A 15,880-nucleotide genomic window follows, 5' to 3' on the forward strand; every position below is an offset into this window, starting at 1 on the left:
AGTCTTTGTACACATATTGTTGAATTGATTAGTACAGTGGTTCTCAGCCCTTTTTTGCCAACCGCACACCTTGAAACACATGTATACATAGCGGCACACCTGGCTAAATATATATGAAAAATATTTGAATTTTTCAAAATAAAAACATGGCAAGTCAGACGGCATACAACCGTAGGCAGAGACTAGTCATAGACACATATAGAATGACTCAAACTTAATAATGAAAAACATAACTATGAACTTATAAGTAAACAACAGTTAATACTCAATTGAGATCACCTGGTTTTTCACATTTTCTTAGTGAGCCGTTCAAATTTTCGGCCAAGCCTCGCTCACCATTAATTACTAAGTCGGCAGGATAAAAAAAACATAGTCTCTATTATCCATTTCATGATTTAATTATATGAATGGAAGGCAAACAGCAAATCGGAACCTAATCCAATAAACATCGCCATGGAGAGTTGATTATGGGCTGGATAAGTTAATTAATGTCTAATTAATAATTTAGATAACATTTCAGGCCCAAAGAAAGACCTGCAATAGGCGAATATAGCTTTTGCATAATGTATGTTTAATGATTAATACAATGACATCATTATTAATGTGACGTCATAATGTATGTTTGAATAAGCATCTTATTCAAATAATGAACGGAAGCCTCCCCATGCACTGACAAAGAATTTGTTTACTTTGTTGACAAACCGATCGTTATTTTCAAGCTCACGACGGAGGCACTCACGCGAATCTTGCAATGTTTGCTCTTCTTCTTTAATTATTCGTTCTTTTTCTTTTCGCTGCTTTTCAAACTCCATTAGTCTCTCGTGTCGCTCTTCTTCCAATTTTGTCATTTCTTCTTCGAATCGTCTCTTCTCTTTTAGTTCCTCTTGTTCAATACGCCTTCTTTCTTCCTCTTCGCGTAACCTCTCTTCCTCCTGTGCCATTTATCGTCGCTTTTGTTCAAGTCGTTGTCTTTCAGTTTCTATTTTGTCTTCCAATTTCTCTTTTTCTTGGAGTAGTGTGTCCTGCTGGAGTTTTGCCTTCGTATCTTCTTCAATGCGTAATTGACGGCAGGCGCTCTACTCCAGCTGCATTTTTTCGTGCTCTTCTCCGGCCTTCCTTTCCCTCTCATTCTGCTCTTTTTCCAATTGTGTACGCTTCCGTTTCATTTCTTCCTCAAGTCGTCGTTTTTGTGCCTTATTTTCCTCCTCGATTTCATCTTTCGAGTGCAAGCTTTTCCTTATTTTTTTTCAGCTTCTAACTGATCTAATCGTTCTTTGAGGGCTTTTTCCGCGACGGAGTACTTTTTTCCTGTGTAATGGTTACCCCAGTTGTCTGTAATCGTACATTGAACCAAAGCCATTATAGTGTCAACATCGTTGCTAAGACGCAGCTGGTCAGCCCAGTTGTTTATTGCTTTACGTCGACCACCACACTCAACCAACAGAGTTTGTAATTCTTTGCTGCTGGGACAGAGAAATGACTATTTCTAGAAAAAATATTTTATGAAATGGGTAGAATACAGCTCAAGGTCTCCCTTTTCATTCTGCGCATAGATATCCATTTACTTATTCATACTTCGAGAATAGATCTCTGCCCTAAATGGCCGCCATATCAACAATTGGTATACCCTTCTTAGAGCGGCATTTAGCAATTGACATACGTAATACACACAAAAAATATAATATGGAACACAATTACTATTTTAATTAAAGTGACGTTTCGTTGAGGGTTCTCTCAACGTTTTGAAGCAAATTAGTATACTGTTTTTTAAAGCGCCCCTTCCCTGGTTCAGATTTGTTATACACAACAAGACAAATTAAACGTTTTCAGAATTTATATTTCTAAAAATTCTCGAAATATATTTTGTGTTTTTCGACTAAATCGTCGATTTAGGACTTAAATGTCGGTCAACTAGCTTAGTGGCTGTGCTCAAGTGTTCGCTCCCTGCATTGGCCGAGAAACTTCATCCAGATTTTCCGGCGTGGATTCCCCTTGTCAGTGATGCAGGACGGAGAGCCGGAGAAGGACAGCTGTCTATTCGTTCGGATGGCACGAAAAAACGAGGTCTTGAAATGGTTTCAACGGACAGCATCTAGCCATGCGGATCGGTAAACAAATTTAGGTTCCTTGTAGACGTCGACGGACAAACTGACTAACCTTGCATGGCTGGTATTTGATGAAGTATAGGCGGTAATTATCGTTCAAAATAGGAGCAAGTCACTGTACTACTATTCCAAGTTTGTGTAGTCTAAATATTAAGAAAGAACAACACTTTCTAGTCTGATCTATCTATGTTGTTTATTTTTAGAAATACAAAAGCAGAGCAGAAAACTTAAAATAGTGTTTAACAGAAAATAAAGAAAAAAAAAATGTCAATTTTTCCTGTTGGTGACAGAACTACACCTCACCCCCTACCCCTTGAATTCTGTAGCAATATTGTCGTTGCGACATTGTTTTCAATTTATAGGCAAGGAATAGAGAATAAGATGGCATTTTATGGTATTAATTAATGATTTGGCAAGTTAGTAGATTCAAACATATTCACATATAAATACTTAAATCAAAATGAGTGAACGAATGACATTGTTATATAAAAAAGGGTTATAGAACCAAAACATAGCTGGTTCTATATGTCAACAACATGATAACAGATAGCTCATGGGAAGTTTCTCCAGTGAATTTCCATTTAACCATATAAGGGTGGGTTTCGACGCCATGTGACTTAATTAACCAATAGCTATAATTATTTACATCATATTTGACCAATTAGATAATTGAACGTCGAAAACGTACAGCTACAAAACTATCATACTTATGAGAATTCGTTAGATAACAGACAGATTCTGGAAGGGAAAAGATGTAAACATTTCTATTAAGCAGACTCGCCCATATCGAGTCTGGCTGGCTAGGGTTTGAGAATGACTTTAGTATTGTAATCTATACTATGCTTATATGTATTCAGATTGATATATAAAATGTAAAAACGAACTGTTGCATTGTTATAACTACTGAGAAGACAAACGTCTTAAGAAAACAGTAAGAAGTAAATAAACAACGTGAAGCAGAAGTAGAGACAGCTAGAGACAAATTCTAGACGATCACAAGGCTACTAATATATATAGTAAGAAAAGACGCATGGGTCGTACGCAGGATTTGGCGACCGGAATCAATGGCCCGCTTTCCACGTCTAACAGAAAGACTCATGGTAATACAATTCCACGCTCACCTTCCGTACAATTTATTACAGTAAAATAAACAAAAGTGTCGCATGGGCCCCTGCTCTAATCAGATTTAGAATAATACGGTACTGGATGTCTTGTGTAATTTTCGAATTTGCCATGGCTTTCCATTGTGATTGGTCATCATCCAGTACCTATACGTGTTATTATAGTATATTACACGTCGATTCATCGCGTTCATTGGGGCATTCTATGCCCTGAAACCCAAATCGCATTCTCCCGATCTCTTGTTCATGCTGCATTTGCATTTGGCGAATAAATTGTTTAAGCAGCAATTGCCTTCTGAGACTCTCTTGTTCCGCCTGTTCCGCTTTCAGTTTTTCCGCCGCTTCTTGTCGTAGTCGGGATTGTACGGCCTCGTTGGTTGTTTTAAACAGTTCTCCGGTGTAATGCGTACCGCTATTATCTTTTATGGTTTGCCTGGCTAACTGAATGATATTTGACACATCAGCTTGAAGACAGCCTGATTCAGCCCTGTTATTGATGCTTACTACCCTGTCTTTGCATTGGTCGATTACTGATCTCAGCTCTTCTGGACTGTTCCTAATATGTTCACGGAGAGTCATATTGTCGAATTCAAGCGATTCTTTACCAGTGAATACCACAATTACATAGCTCATCACGCGTTCGCCGAACAGATCTTTGAGATGCTGAATGGTTTCCATCTCTTCTTGGGTATATCGACCAATCTTCAAAACGAAGACAAAGATGTGAGGGCCCGGTGACGACAGAACGATAGACCTTGCAACTTCTTTTAATGTCTTAGTGATGTTAGTGTGTTTTCGTGTATCGAATATTCCTGGTGTATCCACGACAACTAACTTGCTTCCATCTCGAAGTCGCCTCTCTTCTAATTGACAGGAGGTGGTTAAAGACTTCCCAAATGTGTTCGACGCGAAAACATTTTTATCCAACAAACTATTTCCCAACGAGCTCTTTCCATTGCCGGTCTTTCCAACCAAAACCATTCGAATTTCTGCAAGTAGAAATAAACTAAAGTGATGGTCTTTGTCGTATTGCATTCGATTTCTTAAAATTTGAATATTTTGACGTATTATGCCATCGCCACTGCCTGTCTGTGTGCCCGCGCGTTTGTTCACATTTTGTTTGTGGATAATCTCTACATGTTACAGTTTTTATCCGATTTAGCTTTATTTAACGTCTGGACCACCGAAGTGATATCGCCGATAGAAAGGTTCAATATATTGATTTGAAAAGATTTATAAATCATTGCGTCAGCTTATGCGTTTGATAGTCGGATTCGGTTTGTTACACAATCTGATTAAAATACAGATCTATATTTCGTTTCGTTTTTTTTATACTTTCGATGGCCTACACTACTTTAAGATCTGACAAGTTATAGCGATAGGTCACGTCAGGGGTCAAAAGACCGACTTATGACCCTATGACGTCAGACATTTGATTAACCAATCAGCATTGATGTTGCTAGTGGATTACCCACAGTTCCGTGCAAAACACGCCCAAAGCTCGCCGTAACAGACCATTTCATTGGCTTATCCCCGACACCATTCAGAACACGAGTTAAATAACAACTCTTCCAGATCCAAGTGCAGTAAAGACGAGTAAAACGAAATTTTGGACTATAAAAACGAAACGAAATAGGATCTGTGTTTTAACCAGATTGGTTTGTTACATAATTCCCATCCGTCGGGTTTTTGGGTAGAAATCATGGAATAAGCTTTATTTTGTAGGCTTTGATGTTTGATTACAAAAAAAAATGTTGACATTTTTTCTGAGTAGGTCTTCATAGTATGGGAGGCCATTATTTGAGGGTAGCCATTTTGCGATAATATTCCAACTTATTTTATTATTTTCACCTTATTTATAATGTTATGGACATATCAACTGTGATTTGGCAATGTATTAATATTGGCAGGGTTCATGACTATACTTCAGATTGTTTTCCATCATTTCAGTATGATATTTCCATTTGGCGGGAAAATCGGACAATGTGCTGATTTCGATTAAGTAGTAGTGCTTGGTGTCAATATATACTATTCAAAAAAAGTAGGGGATATTTGATTTTTAAGTGTTATTAAAGTCACCTAATGAAACTGACGAAGAAACAAATGACAAAATGAAATGAAGTTCACATTCATCGATTTATTCCAAATGATCGTTAGACTAAGTAAGGCACAGACTGACCATTATAACGGTAAAATGATACCCGGGGTCAAACAGCAAAGTTACCACAGCATCACAACCAAGTCAGTAACGGGTAAATCCTCCTCTGTTTGCCAAACAAGCATTGATCCGACGTGGCATACTCCTAATGAGACGTCTAAGGTCATTTGGGTCCAGATTGTCCCATTCCTGTTGCAACGCAGCAGCAAGTTCTTGGACATTGGCAGGACGTTGTTGACGTTGACGTAACCTCTGTCCAAGCATGTCCCAGACATGCTCGATGGGGGAGAGGTCGGGACTCAGTGCTGGCCAAGGTAATGTGGTGATGTTCTGTTGTTGGAGGTAACCTGTAACGATCCTGGCCCTGTGACATCTTGCGTTGTCATCCTGGAAGATGAAACGGCGGCCATGACGTCGTGCGAACGGCACAACATGGACTGCCAAGATGTTGTCCCGGTAGTACTGGCCTGTAACACGCCCTGCAACAACATGTAAAGCCGTTCTTCCAGCAACAGTGATGCCTCCCCACACCATAACAGAACCACCCCCAAATCGATCATGTCTGATGACGTTAACGTCTTGGAAGCGCTCGTTTCGACGACGCCACACCCTCCTACGTCTGTCCAAAAAATCAACAGTGAACCTTGACTCATCTGAAAACATCACATTGCTCCAGCGTCGATTATCCCAGTGTTGACGATCCCTACACCAACGACGTCTTGCCTGAATGTGATGATCTCTCAAACAAGGGATCACGCGAGGACGTCGGGCGCGAAGGTGACCCCTGTGCAGTCGATTCCGAATCGTCTGGCCACTCACTCTCACACCAGTGTCTGCTTGAAGACGAGCGCTGATCTGATTTGCTGTGATGACACGATTTCTCAAGGCCAAGGTACGGATAAATCGATCCTGGGCTTGAGTTGTCGCCCTTGGTCGACCTGAGCGTGGTCTGTCCTGTACAGATTGTGTATCACGGTATCTGGACCATAGCCTGCTTATGACAGACTGAGAAACATTCATCGTCCGCGCCACAACCGCCTGTGTTGTGCCGATCTGTAGCATGCCAAGGGCACGTAACCTTTCATTTTGGGTAAGCCGACGCATATCAAAATTTGTTTTCTGGTCACTAAAACAATTAAACTGATGTTTCCACCCTGGAATTCAATGCCACAATGACTGTAACATTCAAAGTCAGAGTCGTGCAAATCTTGGGTTGGACCCCCATGATGATCCCAAGCATCACCTGCATTCCATGTGGTAGCTATTGGTGCGTTTGGGCGTCACATGTAACTGGAAATGTTTCTTCTGTTAGGTTCTATAGTGACTTTATTCGTAGTCATTTGCATATTTTAGTATTATGCCCCCAAAATCAAATATCCCCTACTTTTTTTGAATAGTATATATGTTTTCGGTGCCACAGATTCCATTCCTGACATTTACAACCTTATAAAATGATCACATGTTCATATACTTAGCATATTACCAAGATGGCGGGAAAATAAGACGATGTGCTGATATAGATGAAGTAGCCGTCGTTGGTGTCAATATATGTTTTCAAGGGCACATAATCCATTTCGGTCAGGAACAACTGTGTAAAATGATTATTTTGCACATTAACACTATGACGGCCATTTTTGGCGGGAAGATGGAACGATGTGCGGATATTGATTAAGTAGTCGTCTATGGTACCAGGATATATTTTTTGGGGAGCAGATCCCATTTTTGCCGTTTACAACTGTGTAAAATTATCACATGTTCACATATTTAGCATATTTCCAATATAGCTTTCATGTCGGGCGTCAAAATGGGACGATGTGCTGATTTTGATTACGTAGACGCGTTTTTGTGTCAATATTTGTTTTTCGGGGGCGCAGATTCGATTTCTGCCATTTACAACTGCGTGAAATGGTGGTATGTTCACACATTCAGCATATTTTTGTTTGTGGCAGGACGTTTTCTAAACACATTACTGTAAAGGTTTCTGAATCCAATGCTGCTATGTATAAGCTTGTAGCATGTTCCTGGAAACCTGTGCCGAGTTCACCCATTAGGTATATTATCCAACAATGTAGTAGTTGAACTCCAGCACAATATCATTCCACATGTTCGTTCTACATTCATCTTGGATGTCAGTTGATAACATAATCTATGCTATGAGGGCTTCTTGGCCTTCTTGGCAAGTATTTCATTTACAGCCATGTCCGCACCACTTTCATCCACGTTGCTGTCAGGCTGGAACGAAGCTCCTGGCCATATGCTTGCTACGCTGTTACGACCTATATGTATATATAGGGAAGATACTGAGCCTCGTCCATCAGCTCCAGTCTTGCACCCAAAGGGGAAACCTCAAGAAAACTATGAAATGTCCTTGGTTGCTTGACTATTGGTTGTTTTCTGCTTTGAAAGTGAATGAGGACGGGTGAGCATGGCACAGTCTCTATAGGCGTGGCGAGAGAACGCCTTACGCCTGGTAGGCACATCACTGGAGTGTGGTGAGAAATTATCCCGGTCTGACTACTAACCGTGAGATCATGGTGGGAACACTTTTCGCGCAGCCAGATCTCGGCCATGAGCGAAGAAAGACCTTGTAGTAAGCGCTTGGTGTGGTCATTGCAGGCGTAAGATGGGCACATGGCGTAAGCACGACGCTGTCGCTATGCTCTGTTTGCCTTCATGCCATGAATAGGCTTTACTTCCCAGGAAAATCGATGATAAATAAATGCTAATAATGTGTTTAGAAAACGTTCCACCATCTTCGAAATATACTAAATTGGTGAACATACGACCATTTTACGTAGTTGTAATGACTGAAATCGAATCTGCCTCCCCGAAAACATATATGTGACCGGTTGATATATTAACTTGTATTGGCCTTGTGTCTTGTGTTGGCCTTAGTGCTGACTGCAGATCTATTTTTAGCACACTCGGGAGTAGACTGACAGAGAGGGACAGAAGAAGGTTGGCTATCGGACAGCGCTGCTGTTATGCCAAATGTCTTGATTGTATCTGTTGTTAATTTAATAAAGTTTTCTTGAATGACTTTGTCAAACTGACTTTGTCACATATATATTGTCACCAAAGACAGCTACTTAATTGAAATCAACCCATCGTCCGATTTTCCCGCAACAAGTGGCAGAAATATTGGAAATATACTAAATATGTGAACATGTGATCATTTTACAAGGTTGTAAATGTCAGAAATTGATTCTGCGCCCCCCGTAAACATATATATTGACACAAACACTACCACTTAATCAAAATCTGCAAATCGTCTCATTTTCCCGCCATCTTGTAAATACGCTAAGTATATGAACATGTGATCATTTTACAATTTTGTAAATGTCAGGAATGGGATTTGTGACCCCGAAAACATATATATTGACACCAAACACTTCTACTTAATCGAAATCAGCACATCGACCGATTTTCCGCTAAAAATGGGCGCCATCTTGGAAATATCATCACGAAATGATGGAAAACAATCTGAGATATAGTCATGAATGCCGCCAATATTAATACATTGCCAAATCACAGTTGATATGTTGATAACATTATAAATAAAGTGAAAATAAAAAATAATTTGGAATATTATCGCAAAATGGCTACTCTCAAATAATGGCCTCCCATACTGTGAAGACCTACTCAAAAAAAACGTCAACATTGGTTTTTGTAATCAAACATCAAAACCTACAAAATAAAGCTTATTTCACGATTTCTACCCGAAAAGCCGACGGATTTACATTAACGATCGGACTATGATATGCCCACTTTAGCATGTTAGATGAGTTCTTAAATTTTCAGAATATCAACTTAATTACGTGTTTCGAGATGGTCCTATATAGTTCTACATAGCAAAGCCCAACGCGAATCGCATCGGAATCAGTAAGCAAAATTGACAATAATTTTTCATCAAAACAACGATTGATTAATGTTATTTATAATATTTCTGCCACATCCAACTACAATTAAGCATTATAATCCTACCTGCAACAGATATAAATCATCGTATTTAAAACCGAGGCGTCAAGCCGTTACTAAGAACGACATTTTTAAACGGGAGATGTATGACGGCGTGTGTCGGATAAAAACAACGCTTCATTAATTTAAACGTGAATATTTGGAGTTAGGCGATAGTTGTGCCTCTACATTGGCCTTTGTAATTTTAATTGGTCATAATAGTATAAAATTATCTTATTTTAAAGATGTTACGTGCATTAATAAAGAAACTGAGTTTGCCACTTGTAACTAAAGGCATCCAATCGTAGTTAAAAACAAATAGTCTGGAGGCTCAGCGCGGGGGGGGGGGGGGTGTCCATCAAATGGGCACAAAACCAGACCCAACTTTTCTAGAGTAAAATTTTGCGTAGAATACGATGCCGAGTGGTAATCAGTCCGCCGTTTGGGCGTTTTCGAGATATTCGGGGTCAAAGGTCAAATGGGCTCATTTGCACTGAAAGTGAATGCGCGGTCATTCTTGTATCATGAAAATAAGCTGAAAATGATCGAAAGTAATCACACTTTCAATAAAAATGTACACTTGCTAAATTCACCATAGTTCTTTGTGACCCCAGAGGTCAAAAGGTCACATTTTCGGTTTAGCACTAGGAAAATTTAAAGTAATAAATGTCGGCGTAAAATATAAAAAATAAAGCGAAACCTGTTCTAATTAATAATAGGAACATTTAAAATTTATCTTTAGGTGGTCTTAGCACCAAACTTTTACTTTGGAACATCGAAAATGATCTTGCATAACAGAACCAATACGCATCGGAGCCTGTTTCAAAAATATGTAAAAACTGTTAAATCAAAATCTCTCCGAATTAGTTTTACAACGAATGCTATACATAATGATACAAGTTGTCTGCAAAAACCTATTAAATAGTTCCATGGCTGGACTCCAGCCTGCAGGCCGCGTCACAAAGCCTGCCAAAATTTCCCCCGCTAACATTTACCAATACGACATATATATCCTGTGAACTACTATGTACAATGCATTCGTCGGTTTTATCTGCGTCCATGTTCCGGCGAAATTCATAAAAACTCATAAAAGTTTGCAAACTTTTAATCTCGTCGCCAGATGCGTGTTTTCCCGTCACAGATTAACGTCGGTTTTCCTAGACTGGGATTCTCGGAAATCCACGCGGCCTGCAGGCTGGAGTCCAACACAAACTATTCAATTGTTTTTCAGATAACTAGTATCATTATGTATAACAATCGTTGTGAAAATAAATCAGAGAGATTTCGATTTGACAGTTTTTACGTATTTTTGAAACAGGTTTCAAAGTGTGTTGGTTCTGTTATGCAAGATCATTTTCCACGTTCCAAAGTAAAAGTTCGGTGCTAAGACCACCTAAAGATAAATTTGAAATGTTCCTATTATTAATTAGAACAGGTTTCGCTTTAATTTTTATATTTTACGTTGACATTTTATTGCTTTAAATCTTCCTAGTGCAAAAACGGTAAATTTCACATTTTGACCTCCAGGGCCACTAAGACTAAAGGTGAATTTAGCAAGTTTACATTTTTATTGAAAGTGTGATTACTTCCGATTATTTTCCGCTTCTTTTCATAATACAAAAATGACTGCGCATTCACTTTCAGTGCAAATAAACTCATTTGACCTTTGACCCCGAATATCTCGAAAACGCCCCAACGGCGGACTGATTACCACTCGGCATCGTATTCTACGCACAATTTTACTCTAGAAAAGTTGGTTCTGGTTTTGTGCCCATTTGATGGACACCCCCCCGCGCTGAGCCTCCGGTCTAAAACACATCAGTACCATATCTCAACGTTTTTAGCTACGTTCTCGTAGCTACACACGGCGATTTGGAAAATGAAGTTATCTCCCCTTTACAAATGTGTCACCAGTAAATTGTATAATGGGATGTATTGACCATGGTTACAGCGGAAGTTGGCTTTTATGATAACGTGACGTGGCAGATATTTTTTGAAAATAATTTCTTGATTTGATACATGGTTGTGGTTAGATAACGGATCTGGCGGTACCCTTTGTGTAACCTACCTATGGCTGACCTAATCGCTTAAGATTATAAGGCATGTCGTTGTTGCAAGTGGCGTGGTTTCGATTCCCCATTTGTACGCTACAATTTATTTTGTTTTTTTCGGTTCTTCCGATTCCCTTCAACTGATAGAGACCAGTACTTGCAAGCGAATTGTTGAGATAAGATTGAACCACGTATTAGTCCCGCAATGACCTAGTTTATGTCAAGTGAACGCTACCTCCCTCCCCCAATCTCTCTCCCTCTTTTTTTATGATTTGGAATTTGTTCTTGACTTGGATACATAAAATGAACTGGAATTTTCCTCCGCACACTGTATGGCATATGCGCGTCTTCATTAGCCCAATATAGGAGCCGACCAGTAGGACGTTAAACCCCATAGGCCAAGTAACTTTAATTGCAACACGCTGTACCATTAACGGTATTACCTGCGAACCATTACTTGAATTAGCCACCTGCAGATAGGTACAATAAATTTATAGAAATTTCAATATTGTTTTTTTTTGTATATGCATAGATGGGCTTGGTAGATGAGCTTGGTGAATCTGGGGTGGGACAGAAATGAAATGCCACAACAACTTGCGAGTACCGCAAATTGAAAGTGGTCCAATATAACCTTATTTATGTGGTTTTACAACAGAAACCCAACATCAACCTAAAGTCCAGATGTTGGAGGAGGGCAACATAAAGTAAATGCAGAACAAAATATCTTTTTAGAGTTCACGGATCCGCGATCTTCGATGCTGGTCGTATGCTAGTACCAAAATAAATAATAAGCTCAAATAACCCTTGGAATTCGATATAAGAGTAGATAGTAGTGTCGCTGTCCGGTCAAATTTCCTTCAGCACACTGTATGGCGTATGCCCGTCTTCATTGGCCGAGCAGAACAGTAGGACGTTAATCTCCATTTCATTTCATTTTATTTTATGTTTCCAAATCAAAAAACAATATAAAATGGGGGAAATAATTTAGGATAAGTTGAACTTAAATTTGAATTACTAGCACTGTGTTACACTTTAATCAATAATGAAAAAATAAACTCAATAGATTACATAGTTTTCTGCTGATAACGTTTTTTTGTTTTGTAAATATAATGAAATAAAATGGGTTTACCGTCTTCCTGTTTTGTTCAGACTGGGCTAATGAAGACTGTCATACACCACACGTGAGGGAAATTTCGGCCTGACAGTCGCGCTACTGCCTAGTCATATATCGAATTCCAACCGCCAAGGGGTTTTGTACGCGCAAGCCAATATATACATGGTGCCTCGGTTTTTCGTCCCACCCGAACTACGATACGTTGTTCCTTGGCAGATCCCATATCCTGGACCACTGACATGTGGAAGCCGCGCAAATGTTGTCAAATCGACATACTGTCTAGTCAGCCACCACACCACTACCTTTTATAAAAAAAACAACACTTTGCCATATCACGTGTTCTCTAAAGTCAATACACTCAGCTTCCATTGTAATATATTCAACACGTCCCATCATACAAAATGGTGCTATGCATTTCTGGGGTAATCAGCATTGCTAAGGGGGGGACAACGCTGTTTCAAAACTATCTAAGGGTCCAGTCCTTACTATTCAGGTAATATAACAACCCACGAATATGTGAACTAGAGGAGTCCACGGTTCATATTTAATGATTAAAAGAATAAGTTTGAAATACAAACTTTTTTGTATTTGATTAAAATATGATATTGTACTTACCGGACATGGTAGGGTCGGCGTTTTCTTATTTGTTTTGGAAGTTTCTAAGTAGTTGCTGTTGATGAGTACCTAAAGAGAAACGAATGATGAGAATAGTTACGTAATTTATGTCACAGCAATTAAACAATAGTTTACATTACAAAGCGTAAAACTAACTTGTCTTTGTCTCCACCCCACTCCTGTAAAGTATAACCTGCTTAGGGAGACCAAGAAGACCACTACATTCTGACTCTCTCAAAATCAAATGGTCGTCTAAAAAACCGAGCGGTGTCTGATTATCAGAGCATTGTTTTTGCTCTTTTATAGGTGCCAACTGTGACACTATATCTTACAGATAACAGAATATCAGCATAATTATAAGACTTTTATTGAGAACATGAAATAGACATAAATCGAGAGGAGCTCTATTCCAAGTCTTACTTGCTGACAGTAAACGCCTGCTTATAAAGCCTTTAACAATTAGCTGAAGTGGACAGGACTGATAATCATATATGGTATTGTTTATTCTCAATTATGGTGTTTGTAATTAAACTGCATATTTCTTTGAAAGTCATTGTCAGGTCAAGGTATAATGAACTGACCACTAATACATTCTCTTTGAAGTTCAGTCTAGTGTTACACGCGGATCATGTGTAGCTTGTTAAAGAACATCTTGAATAAACTAGATGTTTATTAAGAACCTGTCTTCACAGAAGTTGTCGAGAGTTTAAACGTCAACTTCAGTTATAGATCAGTTTCGTCACACCAGGTTACTTATGAAAAATAAATAACGAACATAATATAAACGTCAACTTCAGGTATCAAAATGCATGTCGAAAATAAAAAAATATTAAAAAAAAAAGACGCAGTGCATAAAACTTGACAAATGTACTTTTATTATGTATTAGTGACCACATCTCCAACTTTACCTGAGCAATAAGACTCCTTCCCGAACACAGAATTGAACCCAGGAAATGTTCTCAAAGACGCAACCTGACTTCTGAGATGATAATGGGTTCTCCATGATTTTCATGGAACTCGTGCTGCACGTGTTGTTCACCGGGACCAGCCCTATAAAATGCACCCCCATACCTGGTTGAATCATTCACACTACCACGTCAGGATTCGACGCTAGCCACACTGCCCAAGCCGTTGCCAATCACTTCCAGGTCAATGTTCTGACCATCTACAGGCTTCAGCAACGCTTTAGGGCCACCAACACCACGGATGATCAGCCCCGAACTGGTAGATCAAGGGTTACAAGGCGACAGGCATCTTAGACAGCACGTTAGACAGTGGAAACACACGGAAGACCCATCAGTACCGATACAGTGCGCCGACGTCTCACCAGAGAGAACATCCATTGCCGTAGACCTTACCGTGGACCGATCCTCATCTATCGCCATCGGCGTGAACGGCTACAGTTTCCCCAACAACACCAGAACCGGCGACACAGGCAATGGAGAACTGTTCTGTTCACAGATGAGAATCGGTATTGCGTATCACCTGCAGATGGCAGGACCTGAATATGGCGTCGACGTGGGCGGCGTTATTCTGACCAATGTATCATGGAACGAGTCTCATGGGGATGTCAAAACATAATGGTTTGGGGTGGAATCGACCTGGACCAGAGAGTGGGTCCTGTGGTGTTCCAAAATCTTGGTCCAGGGAGAGGAGGCGACATGACAGCAGTGCGTTACATCGATCAAGTCCTCAGACACCACGTCATACCTCATTTCGCACGTTATCGAAACAATGTTTTCCACCATGACAACGCCCGTGCCCACACTGCCAGAGTTACTCGGGAATTTCTACCGCAAAACGGTGTCGACGTTATGCACTGGCCAGTCCTTAGTCCGGACTTAAACCCGATTGGACATCTTTGGGATGAAATTTGGAGGAGACCAAATGGCGTTCATCAATCGTCTGGTCTAATCGATGTACAGACGCTGCGCTGCTGTTATTGACACTCGCGGTGGACACACGAGATACTGATGTATAGACTGTGTACAGACTCCAAACCTTCTCATAATGTCTTGGAATTGTGATGAATTAATCACTAATGTTTCAACATCTTGTTCACAAAAAATTGCTTTGGTCCATTTAGTAAGTCGTTTTCTAGAATGATTTGATTAAAGTGCCTCTCTGAATTTGAAATCGTACTGACGTTTTTTTGCTGTTTAGTATAGTTAGTTTTACACCTAAAGGACGCGAGCAAGCAGGAACTTCGTTGCATTCTGGAGAGAAGGTGTGTGTGCGAGAGAGAGGGGGGGGGGAATTCGATATATAACTAGGCAGTAGCGCCACTGTCCGAGAGAAATTTCCCTCATAGCATACTGTGTGGCGTATGGCAGGCTTCATTAGCCCAGTCTGAGCAAAACAGGAAGACGATAAACCCCATTTTATTTCATTTCATTTACAAAACAAATAACGTTACCAGCAGAAAACTGTATGTAATCAATATTTTTTTCATTATTGATTAAAGTGTAACACGGTGCTATTCAAATTTAAGTTCAACTTATCTTCCAAATGAAAAACTTGCTCCAAACTACCAAAACAAAAAACTACTTTACCAGTTAAATTATTTTCCCCATTTTATATTGTTTTTTGATATGGAAACATAAAATAAAATGAAATGAAAGGGAGATTAACGTCCTACTGTTCTGCTCGGCCAATGAAGACGGGCATACGCCATACAGTGTGCTGAAGGAAATTTGACCGGACAGCGACACTACTATCTACTCTTATATCGAATTCCAAGGGTTATTTGAGCTAATTAT

At 39.7% G+C, this 15,880-nt stretch overlaps 1 protein-coding gene across 1 annotated transcript in view; it reads right to left on the minus strand.

Annotated features, from left to right (window-relative positions):
* Nucleotides 1-15,880, minus strand: part of LOC126815438 (GTPase IMAP family member 7) — a 104,316-nt gene that overhangs the window by 6,357 nt on the left and 82,079 nt on the right. The gene's annotated exons all lie outside the window — the stretch shown is intronic.

The sequence above is a fragment of the Patella vulgata genome, chromosome 1 (assembly GCF_932274485.2).
Source record: "Patella vulgata chromosome 1, xgPatVulg1.2, whole genome shotgun sequence".
NCBI lineage: Eukaryota > Metazoa > Mollusca > Gastropoda > Patellidae > Patella > Patella vulgata.